The sequence below is a fragment of the Ranitomeya variabilis genome, chromosome 4 (assembly GCF_051348905.1).
Source record: "Ranitomeya variabilis isolate aRanVar5 chromosome 4, aRanVar5.hap1, whole genome shotgun sequence".
Taxonomy (NCBI): Eukaryota; Metazoa; Chordata; class Amphibia; order Anura; family Dendrobatidae; genus Ranitomeya; species Ranitomeya variabilis.
In genome coordinates, this window is record NC_135235.1 from 584,646,918 (window position 1) to 584,667,350 (window position 20,433).

A 20,433-nucleotide genomic window follows, 5' to 3' on the forward strand; every position below is an offset into this window, starting at 1 on the left:
ACCCCCCCTTTATCACCCCCATAGGTAGGGACAATAATAAAAAAAAGAAAATATTTTTTTTTCTTTTTCCACTAGGGTTAGGGTTAGAACTAGGGGTAGGGTTAGGGTTAGGGGTAGGGTTAGGGCATGTGCACACAGTGCGGATTTGGCTGCGGATCCGCAGCGGATTGGCCTCGGATCCGCAGCGGATTGGCCGCGGATCCGCAGCGGATTGGCCGCTGCGAATACGTAGCAGTTTTCCATCAGGTTTACAGTACCATGTACACCTATGGAAAACCAAATCCGCTGTGCCCATGGTGCGGAAAATTCCGTGCGGAAATGCTGCGTTGTATTTTCCGCAGCATGTCAATTCTTTGTGCGGATTCCACAGCGTTGTACACCTGTTCCTCAATAGGAATCCGCAGGTGAAATCCGCACAAAAAAACACTGGAAATCCGCTGTAAATCTGCAGGTAAAACGCAGTGCCTTTTGCCTGCAGATTTTTCAAAAATCGTGCGGAAAAATCTCACACGAATCCGCAACGTGGGCACATAGCCTTAGGGTTAGGGTTGGAATTAGAGTTAGGGTTGGAATTAGGGCTAGGGTTGGAAATAGGGTTAAGATTAGGCTTGTGGTTAGGGTTACGGATAGGGTTAGGAGTGTGTTGGGGTTACAGTTGTGGTTAGGGTTGGGATTAGGGTTAGAGTTGGGATTAGGGTTAGGATTAGGGTTGGGATTAGGGTTACGGGTGTGTTGGGGTTAGGGTTGTGGTTAGGGGTGTGTTGGGGTTAGGGTTGTGATTAGGGTTAGGGCTACAGTTGGGATTAGGGTTAGGGGTGTGTTGGGGTTAGTGTTGAAGTTAGAATTGAGGGGTTTCCACTGTTTGGGCAAATCAGGGGTCTCCAAACGCAACATGGCACCACCATTGATTCCAGCCAATCTTGCGTTCAAAAAGTCAAATGGTGCTCCCTCCCTTCCAAGCCCCAATGTGCACCCAAACAGTGGTTTACCCCAACATATGGGGTACCAGCGTACTCAGGACAAACTGGGCAACAACTGTTGAGGTCCAATTTCCCCTGTTACCCTTGCAAAAATAAAAAAATTACTTGCTAAAACATAATTTTTGAGTAAAGAACAATTAATTTTTATTTTCACGGCTCTGCGTTATAAACTTCTGTGAAGCACTTGGGGGTTCAAAGTGCTCATCACACATCTAGATAAGTTCCTTGGGGGGTCTAGTTTCCAAAATGGGGTCACTTGTGGGGTGTTTCTACTGTTTAGGCACATCAGGGGTTCTGCAAATGCAACGTGACGCCCGCAGACCATTCCATCAAAGTCTGCATTTCAAATGTCACTACTTCCCTTCCGAGCCCTGACGTGCGCCCAAACAGTGGTTTACCCCCACATATGGGGTATCAGCGTACTCACAACAAACTGGGCAACAAATATTGGGGTCCAATTTCTCCTGTTACCCTTGTAAAATAAAAAAATTGCTTGCTAAAACATCTTTTTTGAGGAAAGAAAAATAATTTTTTATTTTCACGGCTCTGCGTTGTAAACTTCTGTGAAGCACTTGGGGGTTGAACGTGCTCACCACACATCTAGATAAGTTCCTTGGGGGGTCTAGTTTCCAAAATGGGGTCATTTGTGGGGGTTTCTACTGTTTAGGCACATCAGGGGCTCTGCAAACGTAACATGATGCCTGCAGACCAATCCATCAAAGTCTGCATTCCAAAACGTCACTACTTCCCTTCCGAGCCCCGGCATCTGCCCAAACAGTGGTTTACCCCCACATATGGGGTATCAGCGTACTCAGGAGAAACTGGTCAACAACTTTTGGGTCAAATTTCTCCTGTTACCCTTGGGAAAATTAAAAAATTCTGGGCTAAAAAAATATTTTTGAGGAAAGGAAACACATTTATTATTTTCACGGCTCTGCGTTATAAACTTCTGTGAAGCACTTGGGGGTTCAAAGTGCTCAACACACAACTAGATAAGTTCCCTTGGGGGTCTAGTTTCCAAAATGGGGTCACTTGTGGGGAGTTCCTACTGTTTAGGCACATCCGGGGCTCTGCAAATGCAACCTGACACCCGCAGAGCATTCCATCAAAGTCTGCATTTCAAAACGTCACTACTTCCCTTCCGAACCCCGACGTGTGCCAAAACAGTGGTTTACCCCCACATATGGGGTATCAGCGTACTCAGGAGAAACTGGACAACAACTTTTGGGGTCCAATTTCTCCTGTTACCCTTGGGAAAATAAAAAATTGTGGGCTAAAAAATCATTTTTGAGAAAAGAAAAATTATTTTTTATTTTCATGGCTCTGCGTTATAAACTTCTGTGAAGCACTTGGGGGTTCAAAGTGCTCACCACACATCTAGATTAGTTCCTTGGGAGGTCTAGTTTCCAAAATGGGGTCACTTGTGCGGTAGCTCCAATGTTTAGGCACACAGGGGCTCTCCAAACGCGACATGGTGTCCGCTAATGATTGGAGCTAATTTTCCATTCAAAAAGCCAAATGGCGTGCCTTCCCTTCCGAGCCCTGCCGTGCGCCCAAACAGTGGTTTACCCCCACATATGGGGTATCATCGTACTCAGGACAAACTAGACAACAACATTTGGGGTCCAATTTCTCCTATTACCCTTGGGAAAATAAAAAATTCCGGGCCAAAAATCGTTTTTGAGGAAAGAAAAATTATTTTTTATTTTCACGGCTCTGCGTTGTAAACTTCTGTGAAGCACCTGGGGGTTTTAAGTGCTCACTATGCATCTAGATAAGTTGCTTGGGGGGTTTAGTTTCCAAAATGGGGTCACTTGTAGGGGAGCTCCAATGTTTAGGCACACAGGGGCTCTCCAAACGCGACATGGTGTCCGCTAATGATTGGAGCTAATTTTCCATTCAAAAAGTCAAATGGCGCGCCTCCCCTTCCGAGCCTTCCCGTGCACCCAAACAGTGGTTTACCCCCACATATGAGGTATCAGCGTACTCAGGAGAAATTGCCCAACAAATTTTAGGATCCATTTTATCCTGTTGCCCATGTGAAAATGAAAAAATTGAGGCTAAAGGAAATTTTGTGTGAAAAAAAAGTACTTTTTCATATTTACGGATCAATTTGTGAAGCACCTGAGGGTTTAAAGTGCTCACTATGCTTCTAGATAAGTTCCTTGGGGGGTCTAGTTTCCAAAATGGGGTCACTTGTGGGGGAGCTCCAATGTTTAGGCACACGGGGGCTCTCCAAACGCGACATGGTGTCCGCTAAAGATTGGAGCCAATTTTTCATTCAAAAAGTCAAATGGCGCTCCTTCCCTTCCGAGCCCTGCCGTGCGCCCAAACAGTGGTTTACCTCCACATATCAGGTATCAGCGTACTCAGGACAAATTGGACAACAACGTTTGTGGTCCAGTTTCTCCTTTTACCCTTGGAAAAATAAAAAAATTGTTGCTAAAAGATAATTTTTGTGACTAAAAAGTTAAATGTTCATTTTTTACTTCCATGTTGCTTCTGCTGCTGTGAAACACCTGAAGGGTTAATAAACTTCTTGAATGTGGTTTTGAGCACCTTGAGGGGTGCAGTTTTTAGAATGGTGTCACTTTTGGCTATTTTCAGCCATATAGAACCCTCAAAATGACTTCAAATGTGAGGTGGTCCCTAAAAAAAATGTTTTTGTAAATTTTGTTGTAAAAATGAGAAATCACTGGTCAAATTTTAACCCTTATAACTTCCTAGCAAAAAAAAAATTTGTTTCCAAAATTGTGCTGATGTAAAGTAGACATGTGGGAAATGTTATTTATTAACTATTTTGTGTCACATAACTCTCTGGTTTAACAGAATAAAAATTCAAAATGTGAAAATTGCGAAATTTTCAAAATTTTCGCCAAATTTCCGGTTTTTTTCACAAATAAACTCAGAAATTATCGACCTAAATTTACCTCTAACATGAAGCCCAATATGTCACGAAAAAAAAATCTCAGAATCGCTAGGATCCGTTGAAGCGTTCCTGAGTTATTACCTCATAAAGGGACACTGGTCAGAATTGCAAAAAACGGCCAGGTCATTAAGGCCAAAATAGGCTGGGTCATGAAGGGGTTAAATAAGTAAGATAGACAGACAGCAGCGGGGCCATGACAAAGCTGAAGACCAAGACCAAAACTTCAAAATAATGATTTTATAAAAGCCAGGCTACTGATTTATTCACTGAAAGTATGTATTAAATCAGTATACCAGCACCATTATGACAATGTCTTTAGTTTATTATGTATAACACTGATGACCGGGTCTCTTTAAAGAGCAAAAACTGTTTGAAGAGGTTTTCCACCTCTGACATTACTTTTTATTTAGATGGATGTACTAGAGGTTAAAAATATTATTTTATGCAATTTGATCCAATTAAAAACATTGCACAGTTTGGCATTTATTGGCCTTTTGTTTCCCAGCACATTTAATTTTGATGTGTTCTGGGGTCGCAAATCAGCTGAGAGGAGCTAAAAAAAAAAAAAGATAGGCAAGATTTAGGACCCATGCACACAATCCTTAAAAGTCGGACAAGTGCTATCTGTGGTTTTGTCTCCAAGTTAGGGTATGTTTCCACGTTCAGGAAACGCTGCTTGTTTGACGCTGCGCAGCGCTGCAACGTCAAACAAGCAGCGTCCAGATGTTCCAGCATAGTGGAGGGGATTTGATGAAATCCCGTCTCCACTATGCGTGGAAACCCGCACGCGGCGGCCCTGCGACTACGGACATGCTGCGCGTCTTTTCAGATCGCAGCATGTCCGTACACCTTGCGGGGACGCAGCGTCCCCGCAAGGCATATCACAGGGCCCTATGGGACAGAGCGATCATCCCGGATGTGAAGAGTTAACACATCCGGCATGATCGCGTCCCATTAAGGGGGCGGGGCTTAGCGCCGAGCGGCTTCACCGCTGCGGCGATACCGCCGGCCATCCTGATCGTGGAGTCATACCCTTATTCTATCGGGCTGTGCCCAAGTACGATTTTTTTGCCTCCGATAATCGGATGACACTTGCCCATTGAAGTCTATGGCATTTGGATGTGGTCAGATTTTTATGAACATGTTGAAGGGAGAAAAGGGAGAATTATTATATTTTGAATTCTCCACATTTGAGAAAATCAGATCACATTGTGATCACACTCTGGTGAGAATGATTAGCATGGACGGATTTTCTTGGATAAAAGAAAAATGGTTCTGTGACCCTAGCCTTGGAATGAATCAGAATTAGCTCACTGATTGATTTTCAGATAATCCATTGTGCAACCAGCCATAGACTGCAACACAAAAGCTATAGAAGGCAAAAAAATGCAAAAAAAATTTAATGAAACCCAAATAAACAAAAACCTTCACTTTCAGCAAAAAAAAAAAAAAAAAAAAAAAAAAGCATTTACATAGGAAAAAAAAATAATGTCTGGGAAGGTGGAAAACCCATCCACTGCCCCCCCCAAATGAAGCCTAACAACTAGGCAACGCTTTACTGGCAAGGCTAGCTTTAAAGTTTGAGACGCACTGGTCTAAATTAATCAACAAATAAGATGTGGCTGCAAGAGGATATTTCTTCTTATCATGGTTCATGGGGATGCAACCAGGCAGCCCCCCCATTGAACTTATGCTGGCTATCAGATATAAATCATTCAGCTGCGGCAAGAAAAACTAAATCTCCGAGCACTGAAGAATACTCGGAAGACCCCCGAGCGTGCTCGAGAAATCTCAAGTAACGAGTATATTCGCTCATCACTACCTACTACATATTTTGTCTTTTCATGGAACATTGAGATACCTTAGATACAAACTTAATTTTAAAGCAATCAGCCAACAAGAACCCTCCTCTATACCGATGAGGGGTAAGAATTCTGAAACAGTGCAATCTACTGCTGATCTCTTGTTTGGCTGGTATGAGTTACTTCACATACAGTACATCCTGTCATAGAAGTAAAAAGATAGAAAAGTGATGTGCAAAGAATTTTCCAAGTCTAAAAATTGTCAATTAAATTTATTTACTATACATACACTGAGTTTTATTAAGAGCCCTAACTTCTAATAATGTTGTAAAAATACCATATGTAATTTACACCATTATTTTTCTGTTATCACCCAGTTTACACATTGATCGTCTTATAGAACTTTCCAGTTACACCACGTTAAAAGATTCACTCTTACAATATAATGCAGCTTGCACGTATTCTACAAATATCTCATACCTCTGCAGTCAGATTGTCTACTCAATGTATACTTAAGCTGAAATCTCCATAATGAAATTCCAAAAACACAGACATAACCATACTCTGAGCCTATGTTTAGAACATCAGGATTTTCGCCTTCTTTATGTTGGCATTAGTCCAGACATTCCTCTTTGGACTTGGCATCAATTGTATTGATTCCACATAGAGCTGAGAGATGGGACTCCCTGAACCTTCAAATATGACACCAAGGAAATGAGAGGAATGTCAGAGGGGTTTCCTACTTGAGAAGGGCACAATGACATTTTCTTTTAATCAGCGTCCTTATTTGAGTCATGATTAGAAGTTATTCACCATTTAGAACCATATGTTTAGTACAAGTAACCAAATGAAACGGGACAGCGGTGGGGTTTCACGTCACCCCAGATGTGTCATTTCTAGCAGAAACACAAATTACATGGTTTTTACTATTCATTTTTCAAATGGTGAGAGCTATATTAGCACTTTTCTTGCTAATGTCGTCCTTAAAGGTCAACCAAGGCAAACCTGGCATGATTTATACATGTTGTCATGTCACTAAAGTATAGTTGTCATCATTTAGTAATATTCCACTTACCTTTCGCATTTAATTTTTACATAACTTAGTGTACATACATACTAACAGTTAATCTATTTTATAACTGTCTGAAAACCATATATTTTTCTATCGTATCCATTTATCTATCTGCTCATAACCAGGAATATTAGAACCCCTATCATTATGCATGCATTCCACAGCTTACTATTTCATATGTACCCATCTTACTTGTATAGACAGGATAACACAACCCTTATAATTACACATATGATACTGTTGACAAATCTATTGCATGTTTATCCATCTATATCTAGTTATGTGCCTATTGATACAAATACAGCATTACAACGTGTGGTGTGTCTGTATGAACAGATAGATATCTATCACACAAATACAGGGAAGATATTTCTACTGCATATTTTCCAATGCTAAAAACAACAGGTCCTTCATTATTGATTGGCTCGTCCCATGTTGTTACCTTTATTTAGAGCAGTCCATGTAGGTTTTCCATGGAAGAGGTGCAGGATGCATCGCCCTGGTCCACTATGTTGTTGATCTGATTTTGAGAGGACATTTCTGCGCTTGGAATACAATGCTGTGTGGGTGGGCAGAGTATCCTTTACACTTCGTGTTGCGTTATTACCACAGATTGCACCTGTCACACTTGGATGCAATTCAACGGATACGTCCCATTCTTCCAGCGCCGGAATGTAACGATACACAGACACGGTGTTGTCCTAAAATGCTGTCCTCATCCACCCTGTCGTGTTCCCATGCCAGGCTGTTCTACTGTCCACCCACATGCTGCTGCAATCACCCATTCTCCCTCTGGCAGATTTCATAATAGAGTGACATTTTAAGGGTTAACGCGCTGGCCCAGTACACCGAGTCCTGTCCACAACCCCACTCCTCGGGCCAGCGACCCTGCCCATGGATTACTGGGACAAACTGCAACAGCTGTGTGAGGTCATTAGCGCCCATCAGTCACCTCCAGAGCTTCCTGGCTAGGTGTGGGTTAGATTGGCAGAAGCTGACATCCTGATCTACCCCTGGCTGATGAGCAGTAAAGGGGGTCTGATCACGCTCACTGTGATAGGATATGTTGGCACTATATAAAGGCTGGATATTATTACTGAAATTTCATAAGATGAAGCAAGATGGTGTGTCTCAGCCCATCATATGTGATACTGTCTACCGGAGATGCAAGTACTAAATATTATCTGCAGAGCTGTGTATCTAAACCAAATCATTAATGATCACGCCTGCTGTCTCATTTCAACAATCATTACTATATCATGTTAATACTCCATTAATGTAAAGATGGGAATAAGGCAGGAAGCTCAATGCAGCGTTAACCAGAAAAATGGTTGGGCAACTCTACACTCATTTTTCTCCTATAGATTTTTTTTTTCCTATCGCCACGACAGCACCCACTACGAGAGAGGGGATCCGCCCACCATCAGGACAGGAACCTATAGGTTAAAAAAGGGGCGGTCCCCCTCGCTTCTCCAGTTTGGGTTCCTGTCCGGACGGCGGGAGCCTGCAGGTTAATGCATCTTACCCGGGTCCACCAAGCCTCTGCACGGTTTCCGAGAGAACGGCAAAATCGGGGGCACTGGAAGCAGCGTCTGGGGTGTACTGCGCGCAGACCCCGCCTCGTCTGACAGGAAGGTTGGTGCGAACCCAGGTGCCGGGAAAGTGCCGTCCTGGGTCGCATAAGCGCGGCGCTGCTGAACGCATCCGGGAGGCTGGAGCGCTTGTGACTCGGAAGTAGTTCTAGTACTTCTGGGAGAGGCCAGGAGGAGGCACGCGGCGTTCTTTAAAACAGAGCCGCAACAGGGGTTAGTGTGCGCCGAGATGTCCTCTGTAGGGGACGCCGAGCACCTGCAGGTGCCTGAGCAGCAGAGAAAGAGCAGTGTCAGCCGCTCACGCAGCAGTGATGTGGCGCGTGGGAAGCAGAGTTCAGGCTTCAGGCACCCCAGCGTCACGTGGCACTTCACCTCCTCCGGAGCCGGTACTCTTTCATCAGCTTTGGGTGAGTGTATGATTCCACACCTGGTAGCTGATCATTCCGTTTTCCTATGCTTTGTTATAGGTTAAGAAGCGTCAAAAGCAAAACACAAGCAGTGTGCATTATGCACAGAACCATTGCCAGACAGCTATATTAAGAAGTAGTGTCAGGCTTGTATTTGCTGTACTTTAGATGAGGAAGCTCCCCTCCGTACATCAAATTTAAGGGAGGTTATTAGAGAAGAAATCCGATGTTGCCTTAAAACTAGACGGCACAGAAAAACCAGTGTGGATGTGTTGTCCGATTCTAGCCCCTCTCTGCAGGAGGGTGAATGTTCAGACACTTCATCACCATCCTCCTCGGATGAGGAAGGAAGACCGTGCTTTTCTATGGAAAATCTGGAAACATTAGTTAAGGCGGTTCGGTTAACCATGGGTGTCACAGACAATAGAGAAGAACCTAGATCCACCCAGGAGATTATGTTTGCTGGATTACGTCAGAAGAATCGCAGAACTTTTCCAGTAGTCGATACAGTCAAAGATCTGGTTAGACGAGAATGGGATAAACAAGATAAGGGTTTTTTACCATCAGCCGCAAAAAGAAGATACCCCTTTGATGATGAGCTTTTATCCCAGTGGGTAAAGGTCCCTAAAGTGGATGCAGCGGTAGCTTCCACCTCAAAGTCCGCCTCTCTGCCACTTGAAGACATAGGTCTTCTTAACACTAGAACTACTGAACTCGTGACCCCCACTAGAACTACTGAATGTAGTCATTTTGACTACTGACTTGTTTTAGTTTATTTTTTGAGTTTAATTTGTGGTTATTTATTAATATTTTTAATGTATTATTATTGTGAGATCCAACAGTAATGCTTTGGAATGGTTTTTTTTTTCTGATTTTTCTACAGGAAATAACAAAAGTAAACTAAGTAAAACAATAATAAAAGACGTTTGTTCATTTTTGACTGGACCTATAAAAGTCTTGATGTTTTAGCTAATTTATATTTTTTCGTAGAATTATACGGTATGTGAACATGGTTGATCATAAACAAAAAAAATGAAAAAAAAAACACGTAATTGTTATTGTTTTTGCGTCATAAACCAGTACATTGCATTATTGCTATATTCATGCATATTGCCCATTTGCAGATAAAAAAAATATTCTTTCTAGCTGTAAACTATAACTAATAACATCAAGCTGTATGCAAATATAGTTTTTCCCCCACAAAAATTGCTGCTTCACACTATACAGTACAAAATAATTGAAAAATATGACAATGTTGTATCTGCTATATACTTGTATGAGTTTTTTGAGCTCTTATGTCTGCATGACTGTGTTCTCTTTGTCTCTTCAGCTGAACTGAAAGTAACCTTACTATCCAGACTACTGTCTACTGCTAGGACCAGAGAAAAGCAACACCCTACTTTAGCATAAGAGCCTACAGTATTTCAAACAAGCTCTTTTCAGTTCAGCATTACACAGTATGCATGAGACAGGGATTGGATTATGTAACCCATGCTTTACACTACACCTCTTCTCTCTGAGGTCAGTGCTATGGTAGGTGACATTGGATAAGGCTACTTTCACACTTGCGTCGCAATGCGTCGTTTTGGAGAAAAAAACGCATCCTGCAAAGTTGCCCGCAGGATGCATTTTTTCTCCATAGACTTTCATTAGCGGCGCATTGCGACGGATTGCCACACGTCGCATCCGTCGTGCGACGGATGCGTCGTGTTTTGGCGGACCGTCGGCACCAAAAAACGTTCCATGTAATGAGGAAAAATCCTGACAAAATCCTGACGTGTGCACATAGCCTAAGGGTATGTGTCCACGTTCAGGATTGCATCAGGATTTTTCATCAGTATTTGTAAGCCAAAACCAGGAGTGGGTGATAAATGAAAAAGTGGAGCATATGTTTCTATCATACTTTTCCTCTAATTGTTCCACTCCTGGTTTTGGCTTACAAATACTGATGAAAAATCCTGACCAAATCCTGAACGTGGACACATACCCTAAGGCTATGTGCACACGTCAGGATTTTGTCAGGATTTTTCCTCAGGATTTGTAGCTAAAACCAGGAGTGGAACAATTAGAGGAAAAGTATAATAGAAACATATGCACCACTTCTGCATTTATCACCCACTCCTGGTTTTGGCTACAAAACCTGATGAAAAATCCTGACAAAATCCTGACGTGTGCACATAGCCTTAGGGTACGTTCACACAGGACTTTTTTGCTGCTTTTTTTATGCTAATTTTCAGCTGCTTATAGGTGCGTTTTTAGTGCGTTTTTTGGTGCGTTTTTTTGTGGTATATGGTGAATCAAACATGTTTGATGACTACACCAAAGACACTCAGTTAGTACTCAAGCACGCTCACATAACACGTTATCAGAGCACGTTCACATCACTAGTATTTACCTACTACCTGGTCATTTAATTTGTTAGAAAAGGACATATGTTAAGTTTTTTATTTACCAATCTCCCAGTGGAGCTTAGCATCGCCTTCATCCCAGCGGGGGAACAATTTACGGCAGATTACATGCCATGCATCTGCCTTTTTTTGACGATCACTGTAGTTTGGGCAAGCTAAATCCCAAATTACAGGCATTGTTTCCACCTTGCAAAAATAAATGAAAAAGTAATTACCAAATGCTAGATGAAATGAAGCCAACATTCATGACAAGGAAGATACAGACATACACATGCAGAACACATGAACATGTACATAACAGCACATGAGCATCGCAAAGTGTACCATTGCAAACAATCGGATAGATAGATATATCACAAATTTAAAAAAATATTACCTCCATGATTAGTTGGGAAACATTAATGCCCATCCTCCTATACCAAGACATGGCTAACACCTCACTACCAGAAACTCCCTCACAATAGATCACAATCAGGACACCTCACAATGGCTCCTCACACCTCACAATGGCTCACAATGGCTCTTCACACCTCACTACCAGAAACTCCCTCACAATACATCACTATCAGGACACCTCACAATGGCTCTTCACACCTCACTAACCACACCCCTAAGCTCTTGGCTGTGAGATCCCTTCCTGCTGGCCATGATTTTCTGCACAAAAAAAGCAGCAAATAATGCTACATGCGTTTTTTCAGCGTTTTTTCATCACCCATTCAAGTCAATGGGTGAAAAAACGCTGCAAAAACGCAGCAAAAACGCTGAAAGAAGTGACATGCCCTATGTCCAAAAAAAGCAGCAAAGCAGAAAAAACTGATCAAACAAAAAACCAACGTGTGTGCATGAGATTTCTGAAATCTCATAGGCTTTACTGGTACTGTAAAAAGCAGCTGAAAATTAGCATAAAAAAAAGCAGCAAAAAAGTCCTGTGTGAACGTACCCTTAGACTCCTTGTCTCAGATCCGTGAGGGGGTAGCCTACCTAGCAGACGCGTCGGTAGACTCTTTGAAGTTAGCAGCAAGATCGGCTGGTCTTTCGAATGCTGCCCGTCATGCACTTTGGCTTAAAACCTGGAAAGGGGATGCTCAAAACTAGAGCCAAGTTGTGCACTATTCCATGCAGGGGTGAGTACCTATTTGGCCCCGTACTGGATGATATCCTTGCAAAGGCAGAGGATAGGAAGAAAGGATTTCCCAAGGTGTTTAATCCTACTTTTAGAAACGCCTTCAGAAGACGGATGCCTTTCCGAAGATTTTAATCTGACCACCCGGGCTATAGTCGAGATTGGGAACCAGCGGAACAGAAGAAAAAGGTGTATACTTCAGGAGCTCTCCTTCATCGTCAGGACGTAGACGCAACTATAGATAAAACTGATCTCCCAGTAGGGGGTAGATTAAAATACTTCTTTAACCAATGGACCAAGACAACTTCTAGTAGCTGGATCCCGGGGGTAATTGCATCAGGATTGAAGTTGGAGTTTCAGAAGATACCTCCGAGTCATTTTATATAGACTACTCTTGATTCTCCGGTTCAGCAACAGGCCTAAAGGTACCGTCACATTAAGCGACGCTGCAGCGATATCGACAACGATGCCGATCGCTGCAGCGTCGCTGTGTGGTCGCTGGAGAGCTGTCACACAGACAGCTCTCCAGCGACCAACGATGCCGAAGTCCCCGGGTAACCAGGGTAAACATCGGGTTACTAAGCACAGGGCTGCGCTTAGTAACCCAATGTTTACCCTGGTTACCATTGTAAATGTAAAAAAAAAAAAACCACAGTACATACTCACCTTCTGATGTCTGTCAGGTCCCTGGCCGTCTGCTTCCCGCACTGACTGTGAGCGCCGGCCGTAAAGTAAAAGCAGAGCACAGCGGTGACGTCACCGCTGTGCTCTGCTTTTACTTTACGGCCAGCCGGTGCTCAGTCAGTGGGGGAAGCAGATGGCCAGGAACCTGACGGACATCAGAAGGTGAGTATGTACTGTTTTTTTTTTACATTTACAATGGTAACCAGGGTAAACATCGGGTTACCAAGCGCGGCCCTGCGCTTAGTAACCCGATATTTACCCTGGTTACCATTGTAAAACATTGCTGGCATCGTTGCTTTTGCTGTCAAACACAACGATACACGCCGATCTGACGACCAAATAAAGTTCTGGACTTCTAGCTCCGACCAGCGATATCACAGCAGGATCCAGATCGCTGCTGCGTGTCAAACACAACGATATCGCTATCCAGGACGCTGCAACATCACGGATCGCTATCGTTGCAAAGTCGTTTAGTGTGAAGGTACCTTTAGAAGTAGAGATTCAGCAATTAATTAAAAAGAGAGTTATTGTAGAAGTTCCAAGGGGTCAGGAGAAGGAGGGGTTTTATTCTCCTCTATTTTTGATTTCTAAGCCTGAAGGGTCCTTTAGGACTATCATAAATTTACGAAAATTAACCCCTTCATGACCTTCGGATTTTCCGTTTTCATTTTTGGCTCCCCTCCTTCCCAGAGCCATAACTTTTTTATTTTTCCATCAATATGGGCATGTGAGGGCTTATTTTTTTGCGAAACAAGTTGTACTTTTGAACATCATTGGTTTTAGCATGTCGTGTACTAGAAAACGGGAAAAAAATTCCAAGTGTGGTGAAATTACAAAAACATGTAGTCCCACACTTGTTTTTTGTTTGGCTTTTTTGCTAGGTTCACTAAATGCTAAAACTGACCTGCCATTATGATTCTCCAGGCCATTACGAGTTCATAGACACCTAACATGACTAGGTTATTTTTTATCTACGTGGTGAAAAAAAAAATCCAAACTTTGCTTAAAAAAAAGTAAATAAATAAAAATGCACCATTTTCTGATACCCGTAGCGTCTCCATTTTTCATGATCTGGGGTCGGTTCATGGCTTATTTTTTGCGTGCCGAGCTGGCGTTTTTAATGATACCAGTTCGGTGCAGATACCTTCTTTTGATCGCCCGTTATTGCATTTTAATGCAATGTCGCGGTGACCAAAAAAAAGTAATTCTGGCGTTTCTAATTTTTTTCTCGCTTCGCTGCTTCCGGATCAGGTTAATACTTTTTTTTTTTTTTTATTGATAGTTTGGGCGATTGTGAAAGCGGCGATACCAAATATGTGTAGGTTTGATTTGTTTTTTTTTATTGATTTATTTTGAATGGGGCGAAAGGGGGGTGATTTAAACATTTATATATTTTTTTTTTTTTATCTTTTTCACTTTTGCCATGCTTCAATAGTATCCATAGGAGGCTAGAAGCTGGCACAACTCGATCGCTGCTATGCAGCAGAAATGCAGGTGTGCCATGAGCACTGACCACAGGGTGGCGCTCACAGCTACCGGGGATCAGTAACCATAGAGGTTCTCAAGGACCTCTATAGTTACTATACAGAAGCATCGCTGACCCCCAATCATGTGACGGGGGTCAGCGATGCGCTCATTTCCGGCCGCCCGGAAGTGCCGGTTAAATGCCGCTGTCAGCGTTTGACAGCGGCATTTAACTAGTTAATAGCGGCGGGTGAATCGCTATTTCACCCGCCGCTATTGCGGGCACATGTCAGCTGTTCAAAACAGCTGACATGTCCCGGCTTTGATGCGGGCTCACCGCCGGAGCCCTGCATCAAAGTCAGGGATCTGACCTCGGACGTACTATCCCGTCCGAGGTCAGAAAGGGGTTAAATAAATTTCTCCAATATCACGCTTTTAAGATGGAGTCCATTAAGTCAACAACTAAACTTTTATTTCCCAGGTGTTACATGTCGGTACTGGATCTTAAAGATGCGTACTACCATCTACCAGTTTACAGGGATCACCAGCAGTTCCTCAGGATGGTGGTGCGGTTAAAAGATCGGGCTAGGCATTTTCAGTTTGTGGCAATGCCCTTTGGCCTGTCCATGGCTCCAAGAATATTTACTAAAATTATTGCAGAGTTAATGGCCCATGTCAGGGAAAGGGATACCTTTGTGGTACCCTACTTGGATGATTTCTTAATAGTTGGGAATTCAATCTTCCAATGTAAGGCCTGTGTAAACGCTATAATATCGTCTCTGCAGGAACTCAGTTGGATGATCAACATAAAAAAAGTCAAAACTAGAACCATCCACGTGTCAAGTTTTTCTGGGTATTCTTCTAGACTCAAAAGAGCAGGCATGTTTTCTACCAGAAGACAAGAAAGAAAGGATTGTTTGCAAAGTCAGAGCAGCGAGGAAGAATCCAGATCTAACCTTAAGAGACGCAATGTCCCTGCTAGGGTCATTGACATCATGTATACCGGCTGTACAATGGGCTCAAGCTCATACTGCAGTCCGAGATCCTAGAAGCAGAAAGCAAGCTTCAGGGTTATCTAAATGGGAGACTCAGGCTATCACCAGCCACTCTTTACGATCTAAGATGGTGGCTAGACATACTCCATCTCTCATGAGGGGTTCAATGGAGTGTCAGACCAGACATAGTAGTCACGACTGATGCCAGCCCATTTGGTTGGGGGGCCCACATGGGGGAGATTCTGGCCCAGGGACAATGGTCAGGTCTAGAATCCCAAAGCTCTTCAAATTTAAAAGAACTCTCAGTGGTCAGATATGCGCTCCTTCACTTGCAACCATCCCTGAAGGATTCACATGCATGGGTTCAGACCGACAATATGACAGTGGTGGCCTACCTCAACTATCAGGGAGGGACAAGGTCGCAATCTCTAATGTCCACCGCGGCTCAGATACTTACTTTGGCCGAGGCTCACTTCCTTTCCCTCTCACCAGTTCACATAAAGGGAGAGCACAATGTAGAAGCAGATTATCTGTCGGCATTCCCTTCGGCAGGGGGAATGGTCTCTGGACCGACAAATATTCAGATAGTCGGACTTTGGGGTTTACCAGTCATAGATCTGTTTGCTACGAGGGAAAACAGACAGGTCAGGGAGTTTGCATCACTCCGGGTAATAGACCGACCATGCATAGTAGATTCCCTTCAAGTCCATTGGAGCTTTCCTCTAGCTTATGCGTTTCCCCCGATGTGCTTAATTCCTCTAGTTCTCAGGAAGATCAGGAAGAGGGGGCGAGAATAATTCTAATTGCCCCCTTCTGGCCCAAGAGGCCTTGGTTCTCTCTGCTCAGAGCCATGTCAGTGACCGATCCTTGGGTATTACCAGTTGTTCCGGGGCTCCTTTCTCAAGGTCCATTTCATCATCCCAATATGGAGTCTTCATTTGACGACGTGGAACTTGAGAGGGAGTTATTAAAGCAAAGGAGTTTTTCAGAAGCCTTAATATCTACCTTGCTAAAAAGCAGGAAAGAGGTTACTGCAAGAATTTATTCTAGGGTCTGGAAAAAAATCTCTTACATTCCATCAGCAGCCCCTGACTGACCATGTTCCAATTCCGACCATTCTGGGGTTCCTGCAGAAGGGTTGGGTTTGGCAGTTAATACTCTTAGGGTTCAGGTTTCAGCCTTAGGAGCCCTATATAATAGCAATGTGGCAGGAAATAGACAGATTTCTAGGTTTATTAAAGCAATTGAGCGTAGTAACCCAGTTCATATTGCTAGATTGCCACCTTGGGACCTAAATTTAGTTCTTGATGCACTAACACAACCCCCTTTCGAGCCATTAGAATCTACTTCAATTAAATTCCTAACCCTAAAGGCCCCGTCTCACATAGCGAGATCGCTAGCGAGATCGCTGCTGAGTCACAAGTTTTGTGACGCAACAGCGACCTCCATAGCGATCTCGCTATGTGTGACACGTACCAGCGATCAGGCCCCTGCTGCGAGATCGCTGGTCGTGTCGGAATGGCCTGGACCTTTTTTTGGTCGTTGAGGCCCCGCTGACATCGCTGAATCGGTGTGTGTGACACCGATCCAGCGATGTCTTCACTGGTAACCAGGGTAAACATCGGGTTACTAAGCGCAGGGCCGCGCTTAGTAACCCGATGTTTACCCTGGTTACCAGCGTAAATGTAAAAAAAAACAAACACTACATACTCGCCTTTCGGTGTCCCTTGCCGTCTGCTTCCTGCTCTCACTGACTGCCGGCCGTACAGTGAGAAGTGAGAGCACAGCAGTGACGTCACCGCTGCGCTCTGCTCTCACTGTACGGCGGCTCAGTCAGAGCAGGAAGCAGACGGCAAGGGACCTGGACACCGAAAGGCGAGTATGTAGTGTTTGTTTTTTTTGGTAACCAGGGTAAACATCGGGTTACTAAGCGCGGCCCTGCGCTTAGTAACCCGATGTTTACCCTGGTTACCCGGGTGCTGCAGGGGGACTTCGGCATCGTTGAAGACAGTTTCAACGATGCCGAAGTCGTTCCCCTGATCGTTGGTCGCTGGAGAGAGCTGTCTGTGTGACAGCTCCCCAGCGACCACACAGCGACTTACCAACGATCACGGCCAGGTCGTATCGCTGGTCGTGATCGTTGGTAAATCGCTTAGTGAGACGGGGCCTTAAAGACAGCTCTACTGTTAGCATTAACGTCTGCTAGGAGGGTTAGCGATATCCAAGCGTTATCAGTTGATCCTCCCTATCTAATGATCCTTCAGGACAAGATTGTCTAGAAACCAGATCCTGCATACTTGCCAAAGGTAGCGTCTAGGTTTCATAGGAGTCAGGAGATATATTTACCAACCTTTTATGATAATTCAGTTTCAGAGGAGGAGAAAAGATGTCATACTCTAGATGTTAAAAGAGCAGTATTCGAGTATTTGAATAGGACACAAAGCTGGAGGCAGAGTAGGGCTTTGTTTGTTTCTTTCCAGAATCGGAAGAAAGTTTCGCGTGTCACAATAAGTTCTATCGCTAGATGGATCAGGGATGCGATAGGTCTTGCCTATTCTGCCAAAGGAGAGACACCACCAGACGGCATCAGGGCACACTCCACTCGTGCTATGGCATCATCCTGGGCGGAGAGAGCGGATGTTCCCATTGATATGATATGTAAGGCGGCAACATGGTCATCACCTTTTATAAGCATTATTGCCTTGATCTATCTACCAATTCCAGCCTACACTTTAGGCATACAGTACTTAGTGTTGTGGTCCCTCCGAGATAAATAGTATTTGAAAGTCTCTCGTAGTGGGTGCTGTCATGGCGATAGGAAAACCGCTTTTTAACCCCTTCCCGACCCATGACGCCTATGCGGCGTCATGGAATGATCGCATCCCTGCAGATCGGGTGAAAGGGTTAATTCCTATTTTACCCGATCTGCAGGGAGAGGGGGAGTTGTACTTCAGCCTAGGGGGGGTGGCTTTGCCCCCACGTGGCTACGATCGCTCTGATTGGCTGTTGAAAGTGCAACAGCCAATCAGAGCAATTTGCAATATTTCACCTATGAAAATGGTGAAATATTGCAATCCAGCCATGGCCGATGCTGCAATAGCATCTGCCATGGCTGGAAATCATGTTCTGGCCCCCCCACTGCCCCCGATCTCCTCCCCAGTCCTCCGTTCTGTCCGGTACCCCCCTCCGTCCCCCTGTTCGCTCCCCCGTGCTCCTGTCCGCTCCCCCCGTCCTCCGATCCCCCCCCCCTGTGCTCCGATCCACCCCCCCACCACCCCCTCATACTTACCGATCCTCCCGAAGTCGGTCCGTCTTCTCCCTGGGCGCCGCCATCTTCCAAGATGGCGGGCGCATGCTCAGTACGCCCGCCGAATCTGCAGGCTGGCAGATTCGTTACAAGTACATTTTGATCGCTGTGGTAGGTTCTACCACAGCGATCAAAATAAAAAAATAATAAATAAACCCCCCCCTTTATCACCCCCATAGGTAGGGACAATAATAAAATAAAGAAAATATTTTTTTTTCTTTTTCCACTAGGGTTAGGGTTAGAACTAGGGTTAGAACTAGGGGTAGGGTTATGGCATGTGCACAGAGTGGATCGGCCGCGGATCCGCAGCGGATCGGCCGCGGATCTGCAGCGGATCGGCCGCGGATCCGCAGCGGATTGGCCACTGCGAATTCGAAGCAGTTTTCCATCAGGTTTACAGTACCATGTACACCTAAGGAAAACCAAATCCGCTGTACCCATGGTGCGGAAAATTCCGTGCAGAAACGCTGCATTGTATTTTCCGCAGCATGTCAATTCTTTGTGCGGATTCCGCAGCGTTTTACACCTGTTCCTCAATAGGAATCCGCAGGTGAAATCCGCACAAAAAAACACTGGAAATCTGCTGTAAATCCGCAGGCAAAACGCAGTGCCTTTTACCTGCAGATTTTTCAAAAATCGTGCGGAAAAATCTCACACGAATCCGCAACGTGGGCACATAGCCTTAGGGTTAGGGTTGGAATTAGAGTTAGGGTTGGAATTAGGGCTAGGGTTTGAAATAGGGTTAAGATTAGGCTTGTGGTTAGGGTTACGGATAGGGTTAGGGGTGTGTTGGGGTTACAGTTGTGGTTAGGGTTGGGATTAGGGTTACGGTTGGGATTAGGGTTGGAATTAGGGTTACGGTTGTGTTGCGGTTAGGGTTGTGGTTAGGGGTGTGATTAGGGTTATGGCTACAGTAGGGATTAGGATTAGGGGTGTGTTGGGGTTAGTGTTGAAGTTAGAATTGAGGGGTTTCCACTGTTTAGGCACATCAGGGGTCTCCAAACGCAACATGGCGCCACCATTGATTCCAGCCAATCTTGCGTTCAAAAAGTCAAATGGTGCTCCCGCCCTTCCAAGCCCCGACGTGCGCCCAAACAGTGGTTTACCCCCACATTTGGGGTACCAGCGTACTCAGGACAAACTGGGCAACAACTGTTGGGGTCCAATTTCTCCTGTTACCCTTGCAAAAATAAAAAATTACTTGCTAAAACATAATTTTTGAGGAAAGAACAATTATTTTTTATTTTCACGGCTCTGCGTTATAAACTTCTGTGAAGCACTTGGGGGTTGAAAGTGCTCACCACACATCTAGATAAGTTCCTTCGGGGGTCTAGTTTCCAAAATGGGGTCACTTGTGGGGTGTTTCTACTGTTTAGGCACATCAGGGGCTCTGCAAATGCAATGTGACGCCCGCAGACCATTCCATCAAAGTCTGCATTTCAAATGTCACTACTTCCCTTCCGAGCCCTGACGTGCGCCCAAACAGTGGTTTACCCCCACATATGGGGTATCAGCGTACTCACAACAAACTGGGCAACAAATATTGGGGTCCAAATTCTCCTGTTACCCTTGTGAAAAGAAAAAATTGCTTGCTAAAACATCTTTTTTGAGGAAAGAAAAATGATTTTTTATTTTCACGGCTCTGCGTTGTAAACTTCTGTGAAGCACTT

At 44.3% G+C, this 20,433-nt stretch overlaps 1 protein-coding gene across 3 annotated transcripts in view; it reads right to left on the reverse strand.

The window, feature by feature from the left end:
- The window catches only part of MYLK2 (myosin light chain kinase 2), a 62,654-nt gene extending 55,338 nt beyond the window's left edge, over window positions 1-7,316 (reverse strand). The window contains exon 1 of one of the 3 annotated variants that reach the window (XM_077253069.1): window positions 7,226-7,316. The gene's annotated coding sequence lies outside the window, so the exon portion shown is untranslated. Of the gene's footprint in view, window positions 1-6,191; window positions 6,308-7,225 lie in introns of those variants that run through there. The other 2 variants (XM_077253072.1, XM_077253070.1) reach the window with 2 other exon arrangements.
- Between the last annotated feature and the right edge of the window lie 13,117 nt (window positions 7,317-20,433).